Here is an 8,890-nt window from a genome sequence, read left to right as displayed (position 1 = left end):
GATAGCTGTCGTCGTCCTCTTCTTCTTCATTCTCTTCCGTCATAACCCCTCTTTCTCCATGCTTGGTCCAAACATTATAGTGGGGCATGAAACCGGACTCAAACAGGTGGACGTGAATGGTTCTTGACATAGAGTAATTGTGACCATTCTTACAGCCAGCACATGGACAAGGCATAAAACCATCCGCCCGCTTGTTTGCCTCGGCCGCAAGCAGAAAAGTATGCACACCATTAATGAACTCGGGAGAGCATCGGTCATCGTACATTCATTGTCGGCTCATCTTCAATACACAGCACCGAAAACACCAAATTAATACAATACATAAAGTTCATACAACACTTAAATGCAACAAACAAATAACTCTCTAGCTAAAGAATTTAAATGCAACAACAAATGCGATCAAGATCGCAACTAAGGTAACAATTGATCCAACGGCATAATGATACCAAGCCTCACTATGAACGCCATATTTTCTAATCTTTCTAATCTTCAAGCGCATTTTCTCCATCTTAATCTTGTGATCATCGACGACATCGGCAACATGCAACTCCAATTCCATCTTCTCCCCCTCAATTCTTTTCAATTTTTCTTTCAAATCCTCGTTTTCTCTTTCAACTAAATTTAACCTCTCGACAATAGGGTCGGTTGGAATTTTCGGTTCAACTACCTCCTACATACAAATATCTATGTCAGCTTGATGGGCATAATTTGTCATAAACACGAAATGCAACAAATAGTTTTAAAAGAGAATATACCACATCTGAATCATAACAAGGACGAGGGCTGACGGGGACGGATATCAAAACCATGGCACTATGTATAACAAACAACGTATGGGTAAGATAATTATATGAGTAACTATATATCCAAATCACACAAACATCAATTTTTTATATAAAATTTCATGAACAAGAAGCTCACCACAAGGTGGTGCCGGGGACGGGACGGTGCGGGCGATCGACGGTGGTTACGACGGAGATTTAGAAGGCACTAAGTAAACCACACCTACATATGCAAACTAAGTGTTATTTTGACCTCAATTTGCATATAAATCAAATACTACCACATATAATTCCTCCCAAATTATTAAAACCCACAATTAATCACTATATAAACCAATGCAAGAGCTAATCTAGCAATGAGAGATGAAAGGACAAAGTTGCTAACCTTTGTGATCATTTGAATGGATGGGGGCCTGCAAATCTTGACAAATTTGGGGCAAATTTTGTGATGAACTCGAGAGGAAGAAGGGAAGAACAGAGGAGAGGGAGAGGGGAAAGGGGGAAGAACAGAGTGCTGGTGGATGAAGGGTTTATATAGGACGACCTTTAGTACCGGTTCATGACACGAACCGGTACTAAAGGTGCTGGAGGGGCCCCACTCTGACAACATCCTGCCACCACTCTTATTAGTACCGGTTCATGGCACGAACGGTGCTAAAGGTTCGCCATGAACCGGTGCTAAAGATCTCCTCCCGCCTAGCCGTTGGAAGAGGCACTAATGGACACATTAGTGTCGGTTCTGTTACAAACCGGGACTAATGTGTCTCACATTTGACCTTTTTTCTATTAGTGGTGTGTTGTTAGGAAGCACTACTTATGCAGGTTTGTTCTCTCTTTTGTTGTTTTTGATTAGATTGCCTAGGGCATAATTTATTTCAAAGGATGAACCTAGAAATATCAACATAACATTTTAAGAAAATATTGACTTCGGATTTTTTTAAATATGTTGAAGCACATTCTTGTATGTCTATTAGCTTTCCGGCAGTTTGAAACTTCTATGCAGTGGTGTAACAAGTCGTGCCATCATGACAAACTTCTCACTATTATGCGTGACTTTTATTATCTTTATGGTACACAGAGAATTGTAAGTGGGAACGCTATCTGCTCGTGCTCTGCACCGAACGATCATGCAAAAAGATATGCTCATTGGACTGGGGTGACAAGGTCCGCCAGCTTCGGTGTGATAGGCAAATCGGTGGCTTTTGCAAACTGCAAGATTTGTTTCCTTAAATAGAACTTATATTGAACTATGCTAAGTGGACTTGAAGTTATCAATAAATAATTCATCATATACTGTTTCGGACTGATTTATTTATGCATGAGATTGTATGCCTTTGATCTAGAGCAAGGTAATAGACATAATCTATTTGTTCTCATGGAAATATTCTTAATGGTGAGTGTCACACAATTAAGAAAAATATATAGATAATGGAAGAGCAACCTATTATTCTTGTGGTTGTTGTTATGGCACCAAACAATTGGCATAGAGATAAGCATTCATTGTTTGTGTGAATCACCCATAAGGTTATTTATATATCCCAAGCACCCTTCAGCGGCACAAAGAGGGATATTTTCTGAATGGGACCGAGGCCTTGTATATGGAACTTCACAATAAGAAATTTGATCTAACACAGTTTTTTCCTTTGGTGGAAGTATGAATTTTAGCCTCCAGAGCACTTTACTATGAACTACCAATTGTGATTGAATATACCACGGATCACAAGTTTTTGTGGCATATGGGTTGACATATACCACGACAACAATGTTATGTGATGCATATGATTTCACATCTACCACATAATTGTTTTCTATGGCAGATATATCTTGAATCTAGAAAAAAAAATACTAAAGCAGGATTTAACTTTCATCGTGCTAAAAACATTAATCTTCTGTCTTGCCTTGATATGATGTGGTATGAACCATCATGGAACTCGGTGACTTGGTGCCAAGTATGAATGTACCTATGTCCACGTAAGCATCCTTATGTCCGACGTGGCGATACTGTATGACAAACCTAGTCCATCGCAAATGGTCGGCCCATCAAGTGCTATTTGTATTATGCTCAGGCCGAACTAGAACGCGCTGGCGGAATTTTTGAAAAAAATAATTATGAAGAAACTTGGATCGTCATAGTTATACAATCGATTTGGCTCATTACTATTTCAGCCAATACATCCCGTCGTTCCTACACTTTGCCACCATGTTAGACTCCTCTTTCATTGCCGCTACCCGCCCCACATGACAAAAATGCATTATGTTCGTGCTACCTTTTTTATCAATGTGTAACTCCCTCATGGTATTATCCACCTACGCACCACGTCTGTGTCATATGTCTATTTATGCATTTCTGAAGGAGCTTTTATAAGGAAAACCATGTGAAACATGATCATGTACAACATTTGTGACATTTTTCGAGACGGGGGATCAGCATGTCAAATTAATCTGAACAAGGTCGAAACAAGTCCGGCATCCACCCCTACATTAAATAATAGTATATGCTAACCCCCAGACCCAAAAGAAGAGGAAGAATAAAAGATCAAGAAACTATTTCATTTTCAACTGGATTGGATAGAATATAGTAGCTACAAAGATTTTGGCATGTTATTGGCATTTGAGTAGTAGTGTAGCATACTGCTGCCCGTAGGATGACTAATACTAATTAATATCACCAGTTATTTTATGGGTAGAGTTTCAAGGATAATGTTCGAGTGACTTAAAACTGCAATCTGTCCAAAAAGAAAAGAGAAAGATTAAACAAATAGTACTGGGCCAAATTGCAACATGCAGCCCATATACTAAGAAACGGTTGGGCGAGACAGCTATATCCTACGCCCTCAGTGGAACAGTTAGGCTCTAGCTAGTTGGGCGTTGTGTGCTTGTGATGGATGAGAGGGATCACTGGTTATGAACTAAAAGGGGTGGCCGACTTATAAAAAAGAGATCTTTTTTTATCGGTGATATTGGATATAATTTATGGCAACTGTAGGAGTGATTTAATGATGGACGGGCAGAAGCGCTTCTTCCTTTATTAGCAGGTATAGATTTGAGGGGAAAAGGTATAGTTTTCTCTTGTTTTAACGATAGTTTGTGTTGCAAGCCTTCGGGCTCAACACATTGCATCATAAAGAGGACCTCTATGGGGGACACAAAAGAAACCCTACATCTTAGTTTTGCAACCTAATTCTATGAAACCTCGTGGCGCCAAACAATTGAGGAAACCCACGTGCATGTGCATGTGGGTTGACGCGGTTTAGAACGCTAAATCCTATTCGGTGCCTGCTATGTTGTGCCAGTAACAGTGTTTTTCGCAACTGCTGCACACACCCCTCCCAGACACAACGCATTGAATGGGCTGGCACATATAATGTATTTTTTTCATTTTTTTTCCTTTTCCTTTTTCTTAAATACATGAACCCTTTTCGAATTCAAAAAGTTACTTCAGTTCGTGAACCTTTTTTCAAATAAATGAGTCTAACCCTTGAACCTTTTTTTCAATCCATGAACTTTTTTTCAAAATTAATGAACTTTTTCCAAACCGATAAACATTTTTTCAAAGCCCGCAAACTTTTTCCAAATAAGTGTTTTTTTAATCAATGAACTTTTTCAAATCTGCGATTTTTTTCAAAATCGATGAACTTTTTTCAAATCTGTGATTTTTTTTCAAAATAGCTAAAAAAATTCAAATCCACGAACTTATTTTGAAGTCACGAACTTTTTTTAATTTGCAAATTTTCTGAATTTTCAAATTTTTGTTTTCTGCTAGAGGTCAACAGTTGATCGGTCAACTGGTCGACAAGTCAATCGTTGACCGAGCGGACCAAGCAGGCGGGTTGCACCCGCGAGGGACCATGTCGCGTGTGGATGGGTCGGCCCACGACCGCAGGGCTCGTGGACTCCAGTTTGTCTCTCCGGCGCCTAAGGGCTGAGGAGGAGCACTCGTTCACACGTGATTCTTTTTTCCTGTTTGGTCTCTTTAGTTTGCTCTGATTTTGATTCATTTTTCTATTTTCTCCACAAAACAATGAATATTTTGAAATACTGGAATGTTTGTTTTAAGCGCGAGATTTTTAACATCTAAGAATTATTAAATAAACATATGAACACTTTATTAAAAAAATGTTCACCATGCATTTAAAATATATGCATCTAGCACTTTAGAATCGCTCGTCCAGTATTGCAAAATATTTATCATTATTTACGAAAAATACATCATGTGTAAAGCAATTATATTTATGAAATTTAAAAAGGAAATGAAAGAGAAAACAAAATAAAAAAGACCCATTGTGTACATAAATAAGCAAAAGGAAAATCAGAGGAAAATATAAAAGGAAAAGGAGAAAACCCAAAAAAATAAGTAGATGGAGCCGCAGAAAAATGAAAAATAAAAAAAATCACTAAACTGAAGCAGGATCGGAGATCTCCTCTATGACGCCTCATGTGCCGAGTTTTTTTCTTTTGACAACCTCACAAAGCTTTTATTCGTGTGTCACAGTGTCACAGTGTTTACATGGATGAAAGTAAGGTCATTGGGTTGTCTAACATAGCATGAGAGCCAACCTCTAGATTAAGAGCATGCATATCTAAGTTCTGTGCCTCGAAGTTCAAGCCTTATGTGTCGGTTGGCACATCAATGAGCATAGGGGCACCCCACGTGGGCCTTGGCTTAGTAAAGCTCTAGCTAGCCTCGCTCACTCGATCGATACTCGCACTGTTGGCTCGATTCACTGTGTTTTTCTTCCTCGTCTTTTGCTGGATTTGCTGTTTTAGGAAAAAAAATCCATTGGTTTTCGATTAAATATTAAAAATTGGCAAAAAAATGTTTGTGAAATTTGGAAAAAGTTCATATATTTTTCTTAAAAGATCATGAATTCGAAAAAAGTTCAATGTTTAGAATGTGTTTTGTAAAATGTTCATGAATTTAAAAAACATGTAAAATTTTAAAAAACCGCAGATATGTAAATGTTCATGCATTTGGAAAAAGTTTGTGGATTCGGAAAAAGTTAAGTAATTTGACAAATTTCATGCATTTCAAAAAAAAGGTTCGTGGATTTTTGAAAGGTTCACTCATTTGAAAAACATTCATGTTTTTTAAAGAGTTCAAGTAATTGAGAAAAAACTTAGAAAAAATGAAAACGAAAAAGAGGAGAAAAAAGCAAAAAGGGTATAAAGAATAAAAAAAATAGAATCTTTGCAAATTCGAAGTGGGTTAATGGACCAGCGGCTCACGAAAAAACTGCCGCGCACTGCAAGGCAGAAGAAGAAGAAGAAGAAAGGATTAAATATAACCGGTGCCTAAGGCGCCAAATAATGTTTGGTACAAGAGCACTCTTAGAAGCGGGAGAATGAACGCCCATATCGGGTAAGTCCAGTCGCTAGTGTATTTCGTCACTATTTAACGCATTGGGCACAGGTAGGAAAAGCCGTGCAATGTGAGAAGCGAATGTGGTTAGTTCTTTTCTTTACTATCTACCATTCTTCATTTTTCTTTGTTGTAATTCACTGTAGCAATTATATACTCCCTTCGTTCCAAAATAAGTGTTTCAACTTTACTACAACTTTGTACTAAAGAAAAGAATGGAGGGAGTATTCAATAGCGAGACGTAGGGAAATGTCGCGTCCATGGGAGCGCTAGATGGCCGGCCCAGGCCCACAGGAGGCCACAAACTTTTTTTTTCATGTTTTTTGTTTTCATTTTATTTTTTACTGCATTTATACTTTCAGAACATGTTGACCGCGAATTCAGCAAATGTTAAACTTGTATTTGAAAAATGTTAAATGTGTATAGAAAAAAGTTGACCATGTAAAAAAAGTTTAATCTTGTATTTTTTTAAATATTAATTAAGAATTTGGAAAAAGGTTAAATGTGTATAGAAAGGATGTTGACCATGTATTCAAAAAATGTTAATCTTGTATTTAAAAATGTTAATCAAGATTTGTCTAAAATTGTTAATTTTGTATAAACAAATGCTGGCCATCTATTAAAAAATGTTGATCTTCTATTTGAAAATGATAAACATGTATTAGAAAATTTTATCAAATATATACCAAAAATGTTTATAAAAAACAGCGAAAACCTTGAGAAAACAAAAAAGCCGATGAAAAACGTGAAAGAAACAAACAAGACCAAAGGAAAACAAATAAAAAAGACCAAAAACCAAGGATAAAAAGAAAACCGATGCAAAACGAAGAAAACTCATGAGAAAAGAAAACCATGCAGAAAAAAGGAAACCAGTAAGAACCATTAGAAGTGACGAAAAATGATGAAAAATAGAAACTGAAGAAAACCGTAACGAAAAACTAAAGAAAAACAAGATTGGGGGAACCCAATACAGCGAACGCAATTGAAATCCAGCGAACGAAAAAAAAACAGTGAATATCGGCTGGTCCAAAGCTACAGGTGGGAGGGAGTCCTTCAGCAAGATCGAAGGAACATTCGCGTGGTAAATGTAGGCTCGTGCAGTGCCTCTCTATGGGCCAGCCTATTGCCTAAAATAGCGAGTTTTTCTTTCTTTTAGTGTAGCGGAAGGACGAGCCTTGGTCGGTTTTGTGTCCAGTTCTGAGCCAGGTTTCGTGTTTTTCATTTTGCAAAAGATTGTTAAATAGCAGTCATGAAATATTAAAAAATATCATGGATTTTGAAAGTATTTTGAAATTTAAAGAAATCCATAAAAGAGATAAATAACGATAGAAATCTAGGTGGTTTTGAGCCCTTGCTAGATTTCTATTGACCGGCACGGGGAATCGTATCTGCGCTAATTCAATACCACCTGTCCAGGCGAAAAATAATAATAATAACCACCTAAAAACGAAAAGACGCCCTATAAAACCTTAAAATAAAGAGAAGCCTAAGACCCTTTAAGAAAAAGGAGAAAACACAGCTCAAAAAAAGAAGAAGAAGAAGAGGAAACAGTATGAGTAGTACTCATGTTTTGTTCACAGAAAAAGAACTACCTCTGTAGTGATCTAAACGCTCTTATATTTCTTTATAGAGGGAGTACTATTTAAGTTCCGCAATAGGAGAACTGATCGTTCATAATTTTGGACGAAATTCTGTAGGGTTAAATTTCAAAAACATGTGCATGCATGTGAGTGTGGGTAAGTGGCATCATTTCACGGGGATAGATATCGATGAAGCACAAGCACAATGAGCTCATCAGTGTCAGTCAGGAATTGATGTGCTACTCATACTGTTTTCTCTTCTTCTTTCTTTGAGTTGTGTTTTCTCCTTTTTATTTTTTTCTTTTGTATCCATTTTTGTTATTTTTCTTCTGTATTGTTCTCCTTTTTCTTTTCGTTTTAAAATTTCTTATTTTTTCTTTCCTTTTTCCTGTTTATTCTACTCTTTAGGAGACAAATGGACACTTTGTAAAAGATATGCGAACATTTCAAAAAACGAACATCTTTGAGATATGTTCAAACCTTTTCTTGCATGACCTGAATACTTCTTTCACACGTTTTAAGTGTTCATGTGAACTCTTTGGAAAATATACATGGAACTTTTTCGAAGCTAACATGAACATTTCTTTCCATGTGTGTGGAAATTTTTGTTTTTCAACACATGGACATTATTCTCACATGCGTGAACTTTTTCCTCACAGAAGATGGACACTTTTTTCCACACGCAGAACATTTTTTGAAAGTACATGAACATCCTAAATAACTGTTCATGTCAAGTAGAATTATCTCAGAGAAAACTACATTAGACATATTGTACATAAGTGTGGACATTTTTTCTTTTTGCAACACACGGATACTAGTTTCACCTTTTAAAATGAAAGAAATTAAAACGTTTTTGAAATGTATAGGAAAAAAGGCGCACCACATGGTCTATTCTGCTAAAAGAGTACTATTACTCATGTTCAGTCTAGTAACATACAAGTGTTGTATTTTCTGTAAATTTTCACTTTTTGGGGACAAAATTCATCAGGTTAGAGCCATTTTTATTCATGGGGTTGCAAAAACATAGAGGGGAAACATAATCATAATAATTAAACGACCTACACAGGGAAAATTTTCCTCTAGAATTCCTACTAGGAAAATCATCTGAACCAAAGAGGATTTTGGAAAGTTGTGCATGCGAGAAGTGGCGGAGCTTGAGCCAAAATCAA

Source organism: Triticum dicoccoides, chromosome 1A (genome assembly GCF_002162155.2).
Source record: "Triticum dicoccoides isolate Atlit2015 ecotype Zavitan chromosome 1A, WEW_v2.0, whole genome shotgun sequence".
In the NCBI taxonomy this organism is placed as follows: Eukaryota; Viridiplantae; Streptophyta; class Magnoliopsida; order Poales; family Poaceae; genus Triticum; species Triticum dicoccoides.
This window is presented reverse-complemented; position numbering follows the sequence as displayed.